General features: G+C 34.8%; 1 non-coding gene across 1 annotated transcript; it reads left to right on the forward strand.

Annotated features, from left to right (window-relative positions):
* The first annotated feature begins 19,159 nt into the window (after positions 1 to 19,159).
* On the forward strand, positions 19,160 to 19,265 carry LOC120176194. Its single transcript, XR_005521302.1, has one exon. It is a non-coding gene; the product is annotated as a small nucleolar RNA R71 (small nucleolar RNA).
* Positions 19,266 to 19,482: the final 217 nt, after the last annotated feature.

The following is a 19,482-nucleotide window of genomic DNA, read 5'->3' on the forward strand; positions in this document are numbered from 1 at the left end:
GCAATAAAAGTGTCATTAGCGTGCAAACAACAAAAAGAAAAAAAAAAGAAATTCAAAAAGCAAAGCAAGACTCCTACAACAATCAAGGGAGTTCAAAGACAAAAAGAAGAAGAAAATCATAAAAAAAAAGAAAAAGAGAATTTCAAAGAAAAACAAAAGCCAAGGAAAGTGCTCTACTATTGCAAGTACATCAAAGAGGCCTATCTACACTAAGAGAATATAACCTTATTGTTTATTGAGAAAGGTTGCAGTAAGTGTTGTTTCTTGAATTGTAAGTCACCTCTTCCTTTCTTTACTTTAATTTTTCTTGTCTTCAACCTTTTCCTTTTTTCATTACCTTTTTAATCCTTTTTTACCTTTCAATTTCTATTTTCTTTTCTACCCTACCCTATTTGCAGCCGACGCACACAAGTAGAGAATTAACTTATTTTAATCTTGAGTAAGTTCTTCAAAGGACTTATCAAGAGAAATCGAGTGGAAAAAAGCTAATTAAGTGAGTGAGATCAGAAGGGGAATTGTTAAAAGCCAAGTTATATTCCCGAGAGTAAACACGAGTGTTGAGTGGAGTGATCTTATCATTTCTTTGGAGTGAAATTTGTGAGGCTTTGTGAGTATGATGGTAAGGTTTACTTTTGTTTTATTTGTTTACTAACCATGTCTCAAAGTCCTAAAGGAAATACAGGTCAACAAAACTTGCAAATGCAAGCATTGATTGGAAAAATGATGAAAATGTTTCATGCATAATTTGATTCTCTTCATGATAAACTAGACCAAAGACGAGATCAACCCTAAACTCGGAACAATGATACTCCTTGGAGGTAACAACCTCTTCTAGAATATGATGTCTTAGACAATTATGATATAGAAGAACCAATAATGATACAAGGACCTAGGCATGCCAATATTGATGATAACATGAGCAATATTAAAATTGAGATTCCACAATTCTAAGGGAAAACTGATTCTGAAGCCTATCTTGAATGGGAAAGCAAAGTAGAACATGTTTTTAGCTCCACAACTATTCTGAACTAAAGAAAGTGAGATTGACAACCATAGGGTTTATCGATTATGCTTTGATACGGTGGGATCAATTTATTATCACCAGAAGGAGGAATGGAGAAATACCAATTTCAATATGGCTTGAAATGAAAAGTATCATGTTTAAATGTTTCATTCCTATTCATTATCACCGGGACTTGTTTCAAAAATTGTAGAACCTTAAACAAGGCCAACGGAGTGTGAAGGATTACTATAAGGAGATAGAAGTGGCAATGATCTAAGTTAATATTGAGGAGGATCGTGAAGCAACCATGGCTAGATTTCTTGTCGGACTCAATCTAAAAATTGCCAATACTTTGGAGTTGTACCATTATATAGAGATCGATGAAATGGTGCAAATGGCTTTGAAGATAGAAAGGAAAATATGGAGAATATCTATATCTCGTACTACCATGCCTACACCTTCAAGATGGAGTTCAAACAACTTGAAGAAATCTACCCCTACTCTAACCAAAGAGAAGGTCGAATCATCCAGTGCGTCACAACTCAACAAGGATAATCGAGAAAAAAAGACCCCTGAACGATCAAGAGACATTCGATGCTTTAAAGGTATTGTGAGAGGGCATGTTTCTACACAATGTCCTAACCGAAACACCATGTTACTACTTGGAAATGGTGACATTGAATCTGACCACGAAGAGGAAGAAGCAACACCAATCGAAGTTTAGGAAGAAGCATAAATTGGTGCTCCCGTGGAAGGCGAAGCCCTAGTGGTTAAAAGAAGTCTGAGTGCTCAAATGGTAGAGGACAATGCACAATGGGAAAACATCTTTCATACCCGATGCCATACGAATGAAAAGGTATGTTTCATGATCATAGACGGTGGAAGTTATACCAATGTGGCAAGTTCAATCATGGTGGAGAAATTAGGATTGAAAACGTTGAATCATCCAAATCCCTACAAACAATAATGGCTCAATGAACGAGGAGAACTTAACGTCAATAAGCAAGTGATGGTTCATTTTTCAATTGGAAAGTACAATGATGAGGTTATGTGCGATGTTGTTCCTATGCATGCTAGCCATTTACTCATTGGAAGACCATGACAATATGATAAGAGGACCATCCATGATTGTTTTACCAATCAATATTCGTTCAACCATGGAGGGAAGAAGATTATACTAACAGCTTTGATGCCTAAGCAAGTCCAAATTGATCAAATCAAGATGAAACAAAGTGTTGAGGCCATTAGGAAAGGAAAATCGACATCAGGAAAGGAGGAAACTAGTCCAAAAACAAGTGCTTATACATCTAAGTGCTTGTTACAGAAATGCTTATTATCGAGACGCAAGATTGATGAAGATTTTTCTAGTATTGAAAATGCAAAAATTTTCTTTGACTTGCAGGATGTCCCAAGCAACACAACTTATCAATTTAGGAGGCTAAAGGATGTGACCTTTCAAGAATCAAGAATTGCGCCTAATGAAAGACAAAGAGAGGCGATTCTTCTTCCAAAGGGCGTGACTTATGAGGATTATAAGGACATCACCATTCCAAGAGTCATCACCTTTCATGATTCGATGCATACATCTATTGAAGAACCAAGGGACATGACTTTTGGAATGATAAAGGACAAAAATGTTCAAGGAAAAATGTCTTCAACAGACATGAACTTTGAACATTCATCTAACAGGGAGTATACTTTAACTTTAATTAACTTTGATCATATTTTTACTCATGAAAGTTTTCTTTCTTTTCAGATTATAGACTTTCAAAGCATTCATTCAAAGGACATGAACCTTTTCATAAAGGTACTTGCTGAATTCATTGAATGGAATGACACTAAGAAAAGAAAACCTTTCGATTTGAGGACAAATCGATTAAAAGAAGGGGATGATGATGTGATCCAATTCAGCATCATGTTTACATTGGCTATTCTAACCTTTCAAAAGAAGAAACTTTCTATATTTACACATAATAATGCCTATTTCACATGCCATAACATAGTTATATTAATATACATATATTACATATATAGTTATAATGATAACTTATTCATTACTTTTTGAGATATAAGTTATTATTATATATACTATGGTACACATTTCTATATTATATACATTATATAAGTTCATATACTTAACTTATTTCTTTATGTTAGGTGTGTAGGTATATTCGGACACAACTTGGGAGCTATATTGGAGGTAAACGGAGAAAGAAAAGGCAAGGAAACTTACATGGGGACGTTAAGGAGTGCATAAGGAATAATTGGTGAAAAGTTGTCCGAAGACCCGTGAGCTCATATCTGGATTAAGCTGAAGATTTGAGCTACAAGATGACTTCAATTTAGCTGGGGAGCTACACCATCATCATCACCACTTAGGACAATTCAAATATTTCCTAAGTCAAAATTTGTGAAATCGTATCTTTTTCCGAATAGTTGCCACCTCAAGAGGTACCTTTTCACAAGGAGCTGACATAATGTTCATCATGCTACAACTCACCTATGGGAAACTCACCTCCAGCTCATTCACCTTAGAACTAGCTCAAACATGAAAGGTTACCTTCCAAAAATTATGACCTTTCATGAATAATGTTGCCCATGAAGATACCCTTTCATCAAGATGCACGTTGGTGAAGATTTTACATCCATTGGAGGCTTAACTCGTGAAGGGACATGAGAAAAGGCACCATGCCTATTCAACCACCATCCGTATGCCTTGCACATGAGAGTTTGGTCGCCAAAATGAACCAGCACATCATCATTCGGCCAAGGAAGATGTCTTTGGTGCCAAGATGAACAAGCACACCACCATTCGGCCAAGGGGGTTAATTCATGCATGGCCGAAACATTAAGACCCCTTTGAAGAGGTAGCCGAACCATTACCAAGCCAAGGGACTTCTCCTTTCATTTTAAAGCATTATGTACTTTCCTAAAGTCATGTATCTAGCTGAATCATTAGGAGACTATTCGGCCAAGCCCTCTCATTTCCTATAAATTGAGAGGCTTGCCTTCTTTTGTACTTATCTCATCTCATATATTAAATAAACTCTTGTGAGTTAATTTCTCTTCAAAGTTCTTTGTGAACTTTATCGATTAAACAAGTATAATTCATATACTTGTGGCGTCATATCTTCCATCTTGATTCCTAAATTCCTAGATTTATATCTAGTGGGTTGAAGACACTATCACCACCCTCAAGTAAGTTTGTGAAGATCAGAATTGTGCTTTCTAGCAGAGTTTTCTCTTTGGCATGTTTGAGATACAACATCACCACCATATCCATTTCAACATCAATGCCATCAACATCATCCATCAAGACCATCAACACCTTCCTAACTCCGCAACCATCTCTCTCATTTCTTTCTATTTCATTACTTTTATTGTATCACAATTTCTTAAGTCCATTATTAATCTTATTTCATTCTTATTTTTGTTCCAGCCCAAACTTATAATTAAAGGACATCAGTACTTGTCAAACCTAGATCGGGATGCAATAAGGCTATCTTCTCACTTCCATCAATGCATGTAAATTCAACCTACATCAAAAGGATTTCCACGTTTCAGGTGATATCCAACCCATTGGTAGATGCCCAAACCAGTTGTCATATCCAGAAAGTTATCCTAACCATTTAGAGTTTTATCGGCTACTGTAGAATCCGCTTAGCATTTCCTACAATGTTAAGTAATAGTGTAACAATTTCATAGTAATAGAAATCAAATTCATTCCTAGACAACCCACAAAGTACCTAATATGCAAAATGTATAAAATTAAACAAATATGATCCTAAAATGATCCTAAAAATACTCAAGTTCAAACTAAACCTAGGTGAAAAGGGATACTAAAGATAATTCTTTTGGAGGGATATCACACCCCCAAACCTATATGTTTTCTTGCGCTCATGCAAAAAATGCATTAAATGTAAGGACTAATAGCAATGTCAGAGAATAATTTCAAGAAATCAACTAAGCATATAAGTTTATTTTTCAACCCACAACAAATGATGTCAAGCATATATGAATTATTGAATAAGGAAATGCAATTTCCTATCATCAAAATTAGAATCCTCAAAGTACAATGTGTGCAATTTAGGTGTATCTAATCAATACTTAGCTAAGTTAGAAAATTTGCACCTACTCTATTAAAGTTATTGAAAGACACAACAATATTTCCTCACCAATGTTGGATTTCCAACTTATTTCTATCACTGTGTTGGAGCTATAACCATCATTACCCAACTTATTTCCTAAACTATGTTGGAGCTATTACCAACATTACCTAACTTAATTCTAAGATTTCTCATCATTTGTTTAGCAACATTGCTATAACATCTAATAAAGATAATAGATTTACAGCTTAAAATTTTCTAAATTCTCTAAGTATTGAAAACATACACCTAAGTGTCAAAAATTCTAAGGATTTTAGTTTTAAAACAATTCTACAACATTTCCTATAGTATTTCATATCGATTAGTCTTCATCATTGGACATCACTAAAAGTCCGTTGACAACTTCATTAATTTCTACAAAATTATCCTATGGAATTACCAATTCAATTTCTATATGCAAAACTACATTTATAAAGGTAACATTTAACTAACAACATGAGAAATATTTAAAACAAAAACAAACAAAATAAACTAAAACATGAAAAAAAAGAAGTATTATTCCCCTAAATGAGTTTCCTTGGGCTTTTGTGCGGGCTGAGAACATTTGGACGGAGACACTTTATTTTTGTTTTGGCCTTCACCGAGCTTTTGCTCTTCTGACTAGCCGATGGTGATGCAGCTGTTACCACAACATAATGAATGACTGGTGTAGTAGATGTTGTAGGATCTAACTTTTTCTTTGTGTCTGCTTTTTTTATCTTATATTTGATGACTGGTGCAAAAAGAGTGCTCTCAGACGGACTCGCAGTAGTTGATTGATCAATAGCAACGATGAACCTGTCAATCACATTTGTTGCGTCCAATTCAGGTTCTTTAATAGTTGTAGTATCTCTTGCAGCTTTCTTTTCATTCAGATCCAACAACTATGCTGCAACTTGCTCTGCTTGACCATTGTCTCCCTCGATGACCTTCTATTGCTATTGCTCATTACTCACTACTCACATGCTCTTTTTCTCCTAAATATTAGTATCAATTTGCAAAACTTTAGTGGATTTTCCTGATTCCTCCTATTTTTCATTGCCCTCTTCATCCTCATCACCTTCAGCTTCATTTTCTCCTTTGAAAGATTTAGTTTCCATGGCCATTGCTTCTTCTTCACTACTCGGTTGTGTAGCATCAGCAATATCTATGCTTGTTGAGAAATGGCCAGCATCAGGCATGGCTGGCTATATTAGATCCTCTAATATCTTTGTTAGAAAGGTAGGGAACAACCCCTTTCATAAATAGCTTGGCAAACATTTTTTATGGTTATATCCTTACTCTTGGCATACTCCCAATATTGAACATGGGCGTTGTTCATTTGAGATTTATTATAAAGAGAATGGCTCAGCAGTACCATGATTTGATTTTTCTTAGCACTGACAGATGCTATAGCATTCTTCAGTTCCTCCAGAGTATGGCCATCCATAGGTGGAAGTTGTGTTATGGCAATGGAGTGGATGGCTCTCCATGAGCTTCATTGGGGTGTAGTCCTTCCTTCAATAATGTTTACCTCACAACAGTGTGGGTAATCGAACTCCTATTCTCTATAATATGGTCAGAAGACAAGGAAACCACTTGTGCTTGATACCACAATGCAATAATTAAAGATAGAAAATATAGATAGCCTAAAGTCTTCTCGGAGCAAGCAAACATTTCAGCAGAGATAATCTTTTCAACATTAATTTTTCTCCCCGATAAAAAAAAGTGAAGAAACAAAATCCTATCCTTAGTAATTGTTGAAAAATGCGTAGTGGGTATTAAACAAGTTCTAAGAAAGATAAACTATACCCTAGTATCCCGATGAAGATCAAGTCTCTTTATGGTTTGAACTCTAGTTGTTGATCTTTTTCGAGAACGTCCGAGAAGACAAACGTCTCTACCCACTTGCTTTAATCATTTCTTCATACTTCTCCTCAGCAATACCTAACAAAGTGTTGATAGGCTTTGCTCACTAGTAGACCATTTTGTCACGTACAAACACCAACCATTTAGTCTGATCAGTGAGGTTTCTATAAAATTCCTAAATCACTTGTTGGTTAATATCGTAAGGGTGCTCACAAAACTTTTCACATCCTCATTGGGTGATCATTTGAGAGATGTAGTAAAAAATACTAGGTTCCTCCTTAGTAGATAACTTGAAACCTTTCTCATAGAAAAAGTCTCAGTCGAAAAATTCTTCTCCATACCATCACTGTTGCTCCTCATCCATAAATCTCGTGACATCTTCCGATAGAGGAACTTCGTGCAGCATAGATACGGTCGGAGGATGAGTTTGTGTGAGGCTAGACGAATTTGAATTAGCTTTCTTCTTTGGTGCCATGGTAGACCTCTGTTATAAGGATTTAGTTAGAGAAGAAATATTGGAAAGAGTTACAAATACACAAGGAAAGTGAAGGTAGAAAGAGGGTAAAGTAAATGGGTAGTGTAAAAGAGGGGATATATATATTTTGAAATTTAAAATTTAAGAGTAGAGGGATAATGTTTTATTTTGAATAAGTGGTTATGAATGGCCGAGGTGGATGGTGAAAAACTTATGAAGGGTAAATGGTGTATTGATCACAATAAATTTACCATAAAGAGAATATTATCAGCCAGGTATTATTGTAGATTCAATAACAGCGTTAGATGCACACCAGACTTTAAAGAGCTGTGCAGCGAAGATAAATTGGTAGATAGGGGTTAAGATTATGGTTGTGATAGCCAAAAATTGTACAAATAAAACAAAAATAAGAACTTGAGGAAAATAAATGTCAAAGAAATTGACTTATTCAAAATGCAAAAATATTAAAAAGGAGGGGGATCGCTTAGTGTGATTGATGCAATGCTAAGGCTTTGTTGCTGGAAATAATACTTTAAACGCTGCCCATTTAATTTAAATGTGCTTCCATACACCATGTTCTTTAGTAACATTGCGTAACGTGGGAAAACTACAAGAACTTTAAAAGGAACTGACCAACGAGAACACAACTTCCCAGGAAATAACATCAATCACGAATTAAATAACATAACTTATTATCCAGTGATGAATTATCGTGGCAAAATATGTTGGTCATGCCACTTCTTGCTCTTATCTTTGTTGATGTGGTAAATCTCATAAGTGTTGTTTCAAATCTCCTAACTCATTAAGCTCAAGCATTCATTTTTCCTCAGCAACATCTAGTTCAAAGTTCAGCTTCTTGAATACCCACATAGCCCTATGTTCCAGCCCCACAGGCAGATGACAACATATTTTGAACTAATAAGGTTACATCCCTAATGGCGTCTTGTAAGTGGTCTTATAATCCCATAGTTCTTCTTCAAGGCGTTGTGGACAATCTTTTCTAAAAGGATTTACAACATTCATAAGAATTTGCTTGATTTCTCAATTAAATACCTCGGTTTGACCATTAGTCTGTGGATAATATGCTGTAGCGATCTTATGCTTCACACTATATCTGTTTAATGCTCTAGAAACTTGTTTTAAATGAATTAAGAATCTTAATAACCAATAAATGAATGGGGTCTTCAAAAGTGAGTGAAAAATTTTTCTGTTGAAAATGTAATAATGCTTTAACATTGTTGTTTAAAAAAGCTGAAGCCTCCACCCACTTAGAAAAATATTAAAAATAGCTAAAATAAAAGGTTACCACATGAAGATGGGTAAGGACCCATAAAATCTGAACCCCAAACATCAAAAAAGTTCAATCTTGAAGATAGGTTGCATTGGCATTTCATTTCGCCGAGAAATATTACACGTGCACTGGCAACGATCACAATGCTTTACAAATTCATTGGCATCTTTAAAAAGCGATGATCAATAATATCCACACTGAAGAACATTTGCTACTATACGTATACTACCAAAATGACCCCCATAAGCGGTGTTGTGACAATGTTGTAGAATGCTTTGCTATTCACACTTAGGAATACACCATCGTATAAGTTGACCATTATACTGTTTAAATAAATATGACTCTTCCCAATGGTATTGGATCACATTTCTCATAATTTTTTTCTACCTTGATAATTAAAATGGCATCATTCCACCAACTAGATAGTTGTCAAAATTAACATACCATGATAATGTTGTAGCAACAAGCAGTCGTTCAACAAGAAAGCCGTTTGGAATTACTAAAATGCTACAATCCTTCCTGCTAGATTCTAACCTAGATAATTACTTGGTACCCACCAAGCATGAATGTAACTTGTTAAAAACGAACACTAGGTATAATTAACTAAACATCGTTCAATTTTCTACTCGCATAATGTATAGCGTGAAACACTTTATTTTTTTCCTTACCCCAGCACTGCACCTACAGTACAATCATTAGCATTACATATTAACTCAAATGGAAAATTCCAATATGGTGTTACAATGACAGGTGCATTCACTAGTTTCATCTTGATTGTCTCAAAAGACTTAAGGACATCCTCACAATAAAATACTTCCTATTTTGCTCCAGGAATTTACACAATGGCTTAGCGATTTGAAAGAAATCCTTGATAAACATTTTATAAAAACCAGTATGACCAAGGAAGCTACGCATTTCCTTCACATTAGTTGGAGGTGGTAATTTCTTAATAACCTCCACTTTTTCCTTATCTACTTCAATGTCGCAGTAGGGAAATCGATGCCAAAGCACTATACCTTATGTGACCATAAAATGACATTTTTCGTAATTCAAAACTAAGTTCGTCTCCTCATATCTACTCAAAACTAAAGCCAAATTATTCAAAAAAAATATTAGAATCTTGCCTAAACACCAAAAAATCATCCATAAATACCTCAAGATAATCTTCAATCATATCGGTGAATATGGCCATCATGCAGCACTGGAATGTCACTGAAGCATTATATAGGCCAAATGACATTCTTCAAAAAGTAATGGTACCATACGAACATGTGAAAATTATTTTCAGGATTTGGTGGTTTCTCAATAGATGGTTTCGGCGCACAAGTAACATGATCAAACCTTTTTAAAGGTTTAATGTCTTGCAAATAATTGCTATAGCATTCACCTTCGGTATCATCAAAGAATCATCGATTGCTACCGCATTGCTGGTGTCAATATCTATGTTGCAGCATTCTTCCCAGGTTCCTATGTAAAAACACCGAGGACATCAGGTGAAAAACAGTCAGCAATATCATTTACAAAAGAAACATTATTTGAAACATTACAAATAATATGATCATCATTTAAATGCATAGTCAAATATAGCTTTTCAACATCAATTAAGGTATAGCCTGTGGCAAGGAATGGGCAGCCAAGAATAATTGGAACATAATTACCCGCTTCACAATTCAAAATGATGAAGTCTGTAAGAAAAATGAAATTGTCTTCTGATAACTCTATAAAAAGGCTTTATTTAGTGCTTTTTCACTTAAGTTTTTAAAAATCTTAAAGCACATATAGGTTCATATAGATTCATTTAGGAGCATATTATTCTATTTAGTGGTTTGGATTTATTGCGACATATTATTTTGTAAATTGTGCTATTTTAAGGGAAAGGATATGTTTTGATAATGTTGTGCAGGTTTATGAACCAAAGGGTGGGCATGGTAAGAAAAGGAGAACTACCAAGGCAATTTGGGATGACTAAGCATGAGGAAAATGTTATGGTGGATATGACATCATTTCTGGACGTAGAAAAGGGAAACAAAGCTGAAGATATTTGGATCAAAGTGCCAACTGTCAAGCATTCACGTGATTTATACTGCTAACCACCTAGAAGGGCACTAGTTCCACCTTTGTACCCATTTTACGTAAAAGAATGTACCATAGGGTACTATAAGAATTTTTTCACTAAAACCTAGGACAATCCCCTAGTATAAATGGAAAATATGTCATAAAAATTAAAGATGATTCTTTTAGAGGGAAAAAGTTAGGTAGATAATAGTAAAAAGGGGCTGAAAGTTTCCATTTTTCCCTTTCATCTTCTTGGTGGTAACCTCCATATCGAAGCACAAGGGAGTGGAGAGTTAAGCATCCGAGAGGAGTAAACGTCTCTAAGGTGGTTCACGGTGACCCAAGGGAGTTCATGATAACATGCGTTTGGAGTTGCTCCTCCACCCTTGTATTTATTCTATTTTGTGGGTTGTTATGGAATAAATTATTTTCTTGAATGATTTAAAACCCACCATGAACTAAACCTTATTTGGTGTGGGTTATTATGGATGATTAAGTGTTTGTTTTAATTAATGTTGTAAGTTTTTATGTTTATTATTTTCTTTGCTCATTATACTTAGTTACTTAGGATTGTAAGAGATATGAGAGTAGCCATTTCTTTGGTTAACTAGTTAGTGTTCGAGAGAAACTAGGTGGTTCGATAGTTAGTGTTCGAGAGAAACTAGGTGAAGATCAATGTGAGCAATGGATTTTAACTACTAACTAGAACCTAATCTGCCATTAGAGATAAAGTTAGGATTTCAATGACTAAAAGGACTAGTGCTTAATCAATAACTTTAAGGTTAATGTTCACGCCGAGAGGTATTGCCATGAAATTATTATCTATCAGGTTCCATGACTAAAGATAGCATAGGATCACTTTTAGTAAACTCTATCGAGCAAATAGGCCATAGAAGCTTGACCATTGTAATAAACAAGACATATATTTCCTTAGTGACCCCATCAATCATTCCCATTGTAGCTTATTTGTGTGAGCATTGTCAAATTATCTTACTTATCCTTGAATCTTTAATTTATTATGCCTTCTCATTTTAATTGGTTAAACTCTAAACATCTTGATTTGCCATAGTATCTCCATATGCTTCATTGCCATAATACCATTACATCTCAATTCGCTATAACATTTCCATCTGACACCCATCTATATTACCATTGAAATTCCACCTACGTATATTTCATTTTGTCACAAAATTTCCATTTGCTACCTTTCCATATTGTCATTGTAACTTTATCTGTATACAGTTCATTTTGCCTCAGCATTTCTATCTCACATGTTCATATCACATTAACTATACTTAGATATTTTAGAATAGTGCATAAACTTTACTCAAGAATGCTCCAATCCTTTTGGAGACAATACTCACTCAATAATATATTACTTGTTCAATTATATATGTTTGTATATATTTTTACGTAATTTATAGAACTTATAATATGCGATAAACTTGTGGTGTCGTTGTTGGGGATTGGCAATTGGTGATGTTGAGTTTAGTTGTTGCACCATTTTATTTCTTTTTTTTACATATTTATTGATTTTTGTGTTTACCTTCCTCAAGTGTTATGTTGTCGCATGACCCGTAAAAGACCCAAGGAACCATTATTTTATTTTGAACCTGAGATTCCTGTAGTTCAAGATCAAGTGGAGGATCCTACAGTTCTAAGTGTTGCAATAATTCACAATGATGGGGTTGTAGCTCAACCACGAACTATTAGAGATCACTTAGCTCCCACCTTGGATGAACTCAAACCTGATATCATATCTCCAGAGATTCAGACATCCCACTTCAAGCTCAAACTTATGATGTTTGACGTGTGAAACTTGATTAGACAATTTAGTGGTGCACCTTATGAGGATGCAAGGTCGCATATACGAGCCTTTTCAGAGGTGTGTGATTCCTTTCAACAAGAAGGCATGCATGAGGATATGTTGAAATTGAAGTTGTTTCCATATTAATTGAGAGATCGTACGAGGGCAAGGCTTAATAGAGTACCTTATGGCTCGATAAATTCATGGGCAGATTTGTACAAAAAAATTTTGCTACGACATAATCAACCCAATATGAATAGCTATCTCAGGAATTTCATAGCAACTTTTCATCAAGATAATGATGAGTCAATGTTTGAGTGTTGGAACTAATACAAATGACTGCTTCACAAGTGCGCCAACCATGGATTTCATTATTGGATGCAAGTTGTTATGTTCTACCATGGTGTGAATGTTCCCACAAAGATAATACTAGATGTTGCCTAAATGGTACTTTGATAGACATGTCACCTGTAGAGGCATTTTTCAACCTTGATAGGATAACAAATCACAACTATAAATTCTCTTCTTCAAGGCTAGGAATGGGGAGAAAAGATCTATGGACATTTGATTTGGATGTTGGGAACTCTATTTTAGCTCAATTTTCAACCATTACTAATATATTGAAGAACCTCCAAGGTCCTACAAAAGTGAAGGAAGTCAAGGTGGCCAATTCATCTTTTGTACTTTGTCGTGGCAATCATCATGTTACTGAATGCTTTGACAACCATGAATCTACCAACTATGTGGGAAACTTCAATAGGAACAACAACAACCCCTACAACCCAGGATAGCTTCAACATCCTAATTATTCATGGGGAAATAAAGAGAAAAAAATGCTAGTAGCTCGAATTAGCAACATAACATAACTGAACCCCTAGGTTTTCAACAAAATATATGTCATGGAAAAATATTTAGAAGGGGTTAACATCTTCATCAAGCTCCAACTCTAGAAGCTACTCCTCAAGACTATAGTAACTACAAAGGCTTTATTGCAATATCACGCCGCATCATCCATTGAAAGCCAAGGGGCATTATTGCGAAGTCATAGTTCGTCCTTTGACAGTTTTGGAAAACCAAGATGGTCAAATTGCCAAAGCATTTCATGTACCCCCATCAGGCAATCTGCCTAGTGATACTGAATTCACTAAGGCTTGTGCCAAAGAGCAATGTAATAAACACATCTTAAGGAGTGGACCCAACCATGAGATTGTGCATGAAGAATCTTAGTTACATGAGGACTCACCTTCGATGGAGAGAAAGGAAGAGTGTTTGATGAGTGGACCCAATTATGACAGGAAAAATATTACCATAACAAAATATAACCCCCACCAGTATTAGTGGATGATGAATGGGTAACTATCAATGTATTCAACACTCTTAAATATGTCGATGATTCTAGGGAGTGTCAATCCCTTCAGGATATGGAATCTATATTGAAAGAGAAAGCTGTAGAATTTTGCTACAACAATTTTTTGCACTATGATAATTACTTGAAGCTTGATGAAGAAGAAAAAGAATAGTGAAAAAATATCCTACTCCACTACAATTCATCTTCATATGGAGATCACTTTGAAGGAGTAAGGACTACTTTAAAGGTACTATAATATGAGCTCTATTAGCCTACACCCTTAAAGGATGTCCAAGATTTCTATAAACCTTGTGATGGATGCCAAGGGATGACAAACATATGTTGAAGACACAAAATGCCCAAGCAAAACATAATGAATGTGAAACTGTTATATGTGTAAGGCATTTTGGTCTATACCGGTGCTTTAATCGAACATGACAAAATTTCTATATTAATTCAGGATAATTTGGAGTTTACATCCCTTTAACCCTCTCTAATTTTTTGCTATAGTAATTTTTATTTGTTTTGTTTGTTTGTTTGTTTGTTTTTTTCTTTACTGTTTAATTTTAATATTATTTTTTAGTAGAACAGAGTCCCAAGCATGTTTGCCAAGGCTAAAGCCCTCATAGATACCAAACCAACTCAGGAAGAAGGCACATTTGCTGCCAGCACAAAACGATGAGATAAATTATGAGGTCCCTCCTCCCCAATGTCACAACAAACTGGAAAACACCGATGAGGCGACGGTTGAAGTGAGCTGTTGGTCAAGCTTAGACCTCTCCACTAGAGGAGTATGAGGAAGATACACCACATACCTCTTGACTATACAACCAAGCCAGCCTAACTCCAAATAGAAAACGCACTAGACATACAATGAGCAAAACCCCACCATCACCACAACGAGGTACCTCTAGTTGCATTAGCATTTTCATCTCATGTAGTTTAGTTTAATTTACTACTAATCATTAAAGACACTGCATCCCTTAAGTTTTGGGGGACTTAGTGTTAATAATAGGACATCTGCATTATAGTATTAGCAGAATTAATTTGTCATGGCATTAGTAAGAATTATGATAGCTTGTTATAATAAGTTGATGATGCCCAATGATGATACGTATTTATTGTTAGAATTGGATTTACATGACCGTTAAGAATGATATAACCATCACTATGAGTTGATTCTTTATGATTTATTAATACTTGATTGTATGTTTTCTATGCTTAAAGAACTTAGAAATTGTTTATGAAAGAACTCTTGCACGTCGTAGCATAAAATTTTGACAGAGAACTTAAATAATAAATGATTGATTAAAGGCTAAATTAAACTCCCTTATATATATTTTGAATTATGTTTAGTTTTGAATAAATGCTCTAACATAACTGTAGAGGGACACTCCTATTTGTTATGGCATTGCCTTGATAATGCGTTTCAATAAATGAAAGCTATAACATACAAGTGAATGAAAGTAGTCACGGGATAACTTTACCTAACTAGCTCGAGGATGTAATGTTTGCTCCAATACACCTAGAGTGTGGGATGGTAATTGTGATAGGTTGAATCCCCTTTTAACAGTTCTAAACATTATTATTTTTTATTAAATGTTAAAGAAATGGGAGTGAATCTTGTGTTTAATTGAATAATAAATGTTATAGCAAAACAAGAGTGCTTGATTAGAAATTTTCTACCTTCGTTAAGCATATACTAGATACAATCGCACACACATGCAAAGGATTTTGTCCTAGAGATAAGTTCTTGATTTCTCAACATGTCTAGCATGTTGAAGCCAATTATTCTGAGGGCTAAGATTTTATCCCATATGACTATCTTGAAACTGAACTTTTCCATGACATTTTTCTTTTGCTAACTACTATCAATTGCTTGAGGACAAGCAATAGGTTAAGTTTAGGGGTGTTAACTCCGTAAAAAGGTTATATTCAGGTCCTTTTCACTTAAGTTATTGGCTATCTTAAAACACATATACGTTCATATAAATGCATTAAGGAGCATATTATTCCATTTGATGGTTTAGATTTATTGTGGCATATTATTTTGTAAATGGTGTTGTTTTACGGGGAAGGTTGTGTTTTGCTAATGTTGTACAAGTTACTGAAAAAAGAGTGAGCATGGAGAACTATCGCAACATTCCCAGATGGTGAGCAAATGAGAATTGCTAAGGTAATTTGGCATAACTAAGTATGAGGAAAATACAGTAGCGGTTAGGATGTCATTTCTGGTGTAGAAAAATAAAAAGCGTTGAAGATATTTTCATCAAAGTGCTACATGTACAACACTCATGTGATTTCTGATGCTAACCACCTAGGAGGGACCACATCCACCTTTGTTCCCATTTTCATTTGAGGGGAATGAACCTTAGGATACTATGTGAATTTTTTCACTAAAACATAGAACATTCCCTTAGTATAAATATAAAAGGTGGCTATAAAAATTAAAGAGGGTTCTTTTGGAGGGAAAAGTGATGTAGGCAAGAGTAAAAAGGAGGCTGAAAGTTTCCATTTTTCCCCTTCCATATTCTTGGTGTTAACATCCATATCAAAGCTCGAGAGAGTGGCGAGCTAAGTATCTAAGATGATTTAGCACTACTAAGGTTGTTCAAAGTGGCCCGAGGGAGCTTAAGATAGCGCACATTGGGAGTTTATCCTCCACCTTTGTGTTTTATTTCATTTCTATTTTGTAGGTTGTTATGGAACAAATTATTTTCTTGGATGATTTAAACCCCACCATGAACTAAACATTATTTGGTGTGGGTTATTATGGAAGCTTAAGTGTTTGTTTTAATGAATGTTTTTATGTTTATTATTTTCTTTTCTCATTGTACTTAATTACTTAGGATTGTAAGAGCTATGAGAGTAGACATTTCCTAGGTTCACTACATAGTGTTCGAGATAAACTAGGTAGTTTGATACTCAGTGTTCGAGAGAAATAAGGTGAAGATCAATGTGAACAATGGGTTTTAACTACTAACTATAACCCAATATGGCATTAGAGATACGGTTAGGATTTCAACAACTAAAAGGAGTAATGTTTAATCAATATGTTTAATGTTATGTTCACGTCGAGAGGTGTTGTTGTGGCATTTTTATGTATCAAGTTCCATGACGAGAGATAACATATGATCACTTTTAGGAAACTCTGTAGAGTAAATAGGCCATAGAAGCTTGAACTATTCTAATAGACAAGGCTTAGGATTCCTTAGAGACCCCACCAATCCTTCCCATTGTAGCTTATTTGTGTGAGGATTGTTAAATTATCTTATGTATCCCTGGATCCTCAATTTTATTTTACCTTAGTATTTTAATTGGTTACACTTTAAACATATTAATATGTCGTATCATTTCTATTTGCTTTATTGCCACATTACCATTACATCTTAATTTTCAATAACACATCCATCTACCATCCATCCACACTGCATATTGCATTAAGTGATATCATTTCCATTTAATACCTTTGCATATTGCAATTGCAACTTCATTTGTGTAAAGTTCATTTTGGCTCAACATTTCCATCTCACTTGTTCATACCACATTAACTATACTTAGTTATTTTAGAATAGTTCATAAACTTTACACAAGATCCCTCCAATCCCTATACAGACGACACTCACTCACTATTATATTATTTTTTTGATTATTTATACTTGCACATATTTTTTGTGTAATTTATAGCACTCACAATATGTGACATCTACTCTAACAAGCATATTCTCCACAATACCACTATGATGCACGGTAGAACGATCATCAAGTTGTAAAGTAATCATAGTAGGCATTGCTATGCGACTCCCAGATTTCCTAAAGATTTACAATGACATTAGATTTATGCTAGCACCTAAATCACATAAAGCTTTACCTACAAATGTATCACCAATGTTGCAAGAAATAGTGAGACTCCATTGATCTTTAAGTTTTGGTGGGAATTGGCTTATAGCCATAAAACAAGAGCCTTCAATAAGAACAACAGTCTAAAATTCACCAAGTCTCATTTTCTTCGAAAGAACTTCCTTCATGAATTTGATGTAATTTGAATTTTTCTCTAAAGCATAAGTTGACGGAATGTTAATTGTGAGTTGGCGAAAGAAATTAATAAAATCTTTATATTGATGATATTTCTTTGTATTTTGAAGTGTTGTGAAAATGGTTGAGGCATTTTTTGTTGTTGTTGTGGAATTGAAGTTGGTGGAGCGTCAGAAGTAGTAGGCGATGTTGTCAACAATGCCTCTGAATTACTACATTGTTCAGCATTTGATGTTGTGGTATGAGTCACAAGTGGCTTAGACTCAACATTTTTTCCCTTTTCCTTACCATGCTTAGGAACTTTCATATCATTCATCTTAGGCTCCTCAACCAGCTCCCCAATATGAATTCCACTCTTTGAAATGATGCCTTTGCAATGCTCTTTACCATTATGCTTTGGATTTTCAGTATCTCTAGGCAACATTCCTTGCAACCAATTATTAAGAGCATTACCATTTTCACCATCTGATTCTCAAGATCCCTTAGCGATGTTGATTGGATCGCCATATACTCTTTCATCAAAGCTTCAAGAGATGATAAAGTTGAAGTTTGAGCTTGATATGTTTACCTTTGTTGTGCTTGAGCAATTGGATATTGTGTTTATGGTTGTGGCATCGAGTTCTATTGATTATAATGTTGTTGCTATGGATTGGCAACATTCTGACTTCACTAAGAAAGATTAGGATGATTTCTGAAATTGGCGTTATATGTATTACCGAAAGCATTTTCATTCCTTTGATAATTACACACATAATAGATATATTCCAGATTTTGGGGACATTCATCGAAGTTGTGATTATCGCTATAATAAACACAAGTAATTCACCACAATAAACTTAAGTAATGAGAGATGCAGATTTGACTTCTTACATTTCTCATGGTTTTTCCAATTTCTTCACCATTTTCGTCTATGATGAAATCTAAGATGCCATAGATTTGAAAGCTTCAAAATCTATTGCTATAGCATGGCGACAACCAAACATATTTCTCGTATTGGAATATTTGCAATCATTAGTTGAGATCCTTTGCAGAATCTCGCAAGCCTCATTATATGCCTTATCTAACAAAGCTTTGTTCGTTGAAGCATCAACCACCATACAAGTATGTATATTTAACCCATTATAAAACATCTCCATTTGGGTCCAATAGGGGAATCCATGCATAGGACACTTTAGTAACAAATCCTTGAATCTTTATCTTGCATCATAAAAGCTTTCATCCTCCTTTTCTTGAATGAAGTTAGATCATTTCAAAGTTTCGTATTCATGTTCTGTGGGTTGTATTGCAACAAAAAGTTTTGTGCTAACTCATTCCAAGATGCAATATCACCTAGTGGTAGTGAAATAAACCAAACCCTTGCTTTGTCATGCATCAATGAGGAAATAACTTCAACTTTAGTGCCTCATCCGGAACACCTTACTGAATAGAAAAATCACAAACCTTTATAAACGTCTCACATGAGCTCTAGGATCTTC

This window comes from Hibiscus syriacus, unplaced genomic scaffold (assembly GCF_006381635.1).
Source record: "Hibiscus syriacus cultivar Baekdansim isolate YM2019G1 unplaced genomic scaffold, ASM638163v2 tig00112230_pilon, whole genome shotgun sequence".
NCBI classification, from domain to species: domain Eukaryota; kingdom Viridiplantae; phylum Streptophyta; class Magnoliopsida; order Malvales; family Malvaceae; genus Hibiscus; species Hibiscus syriacus.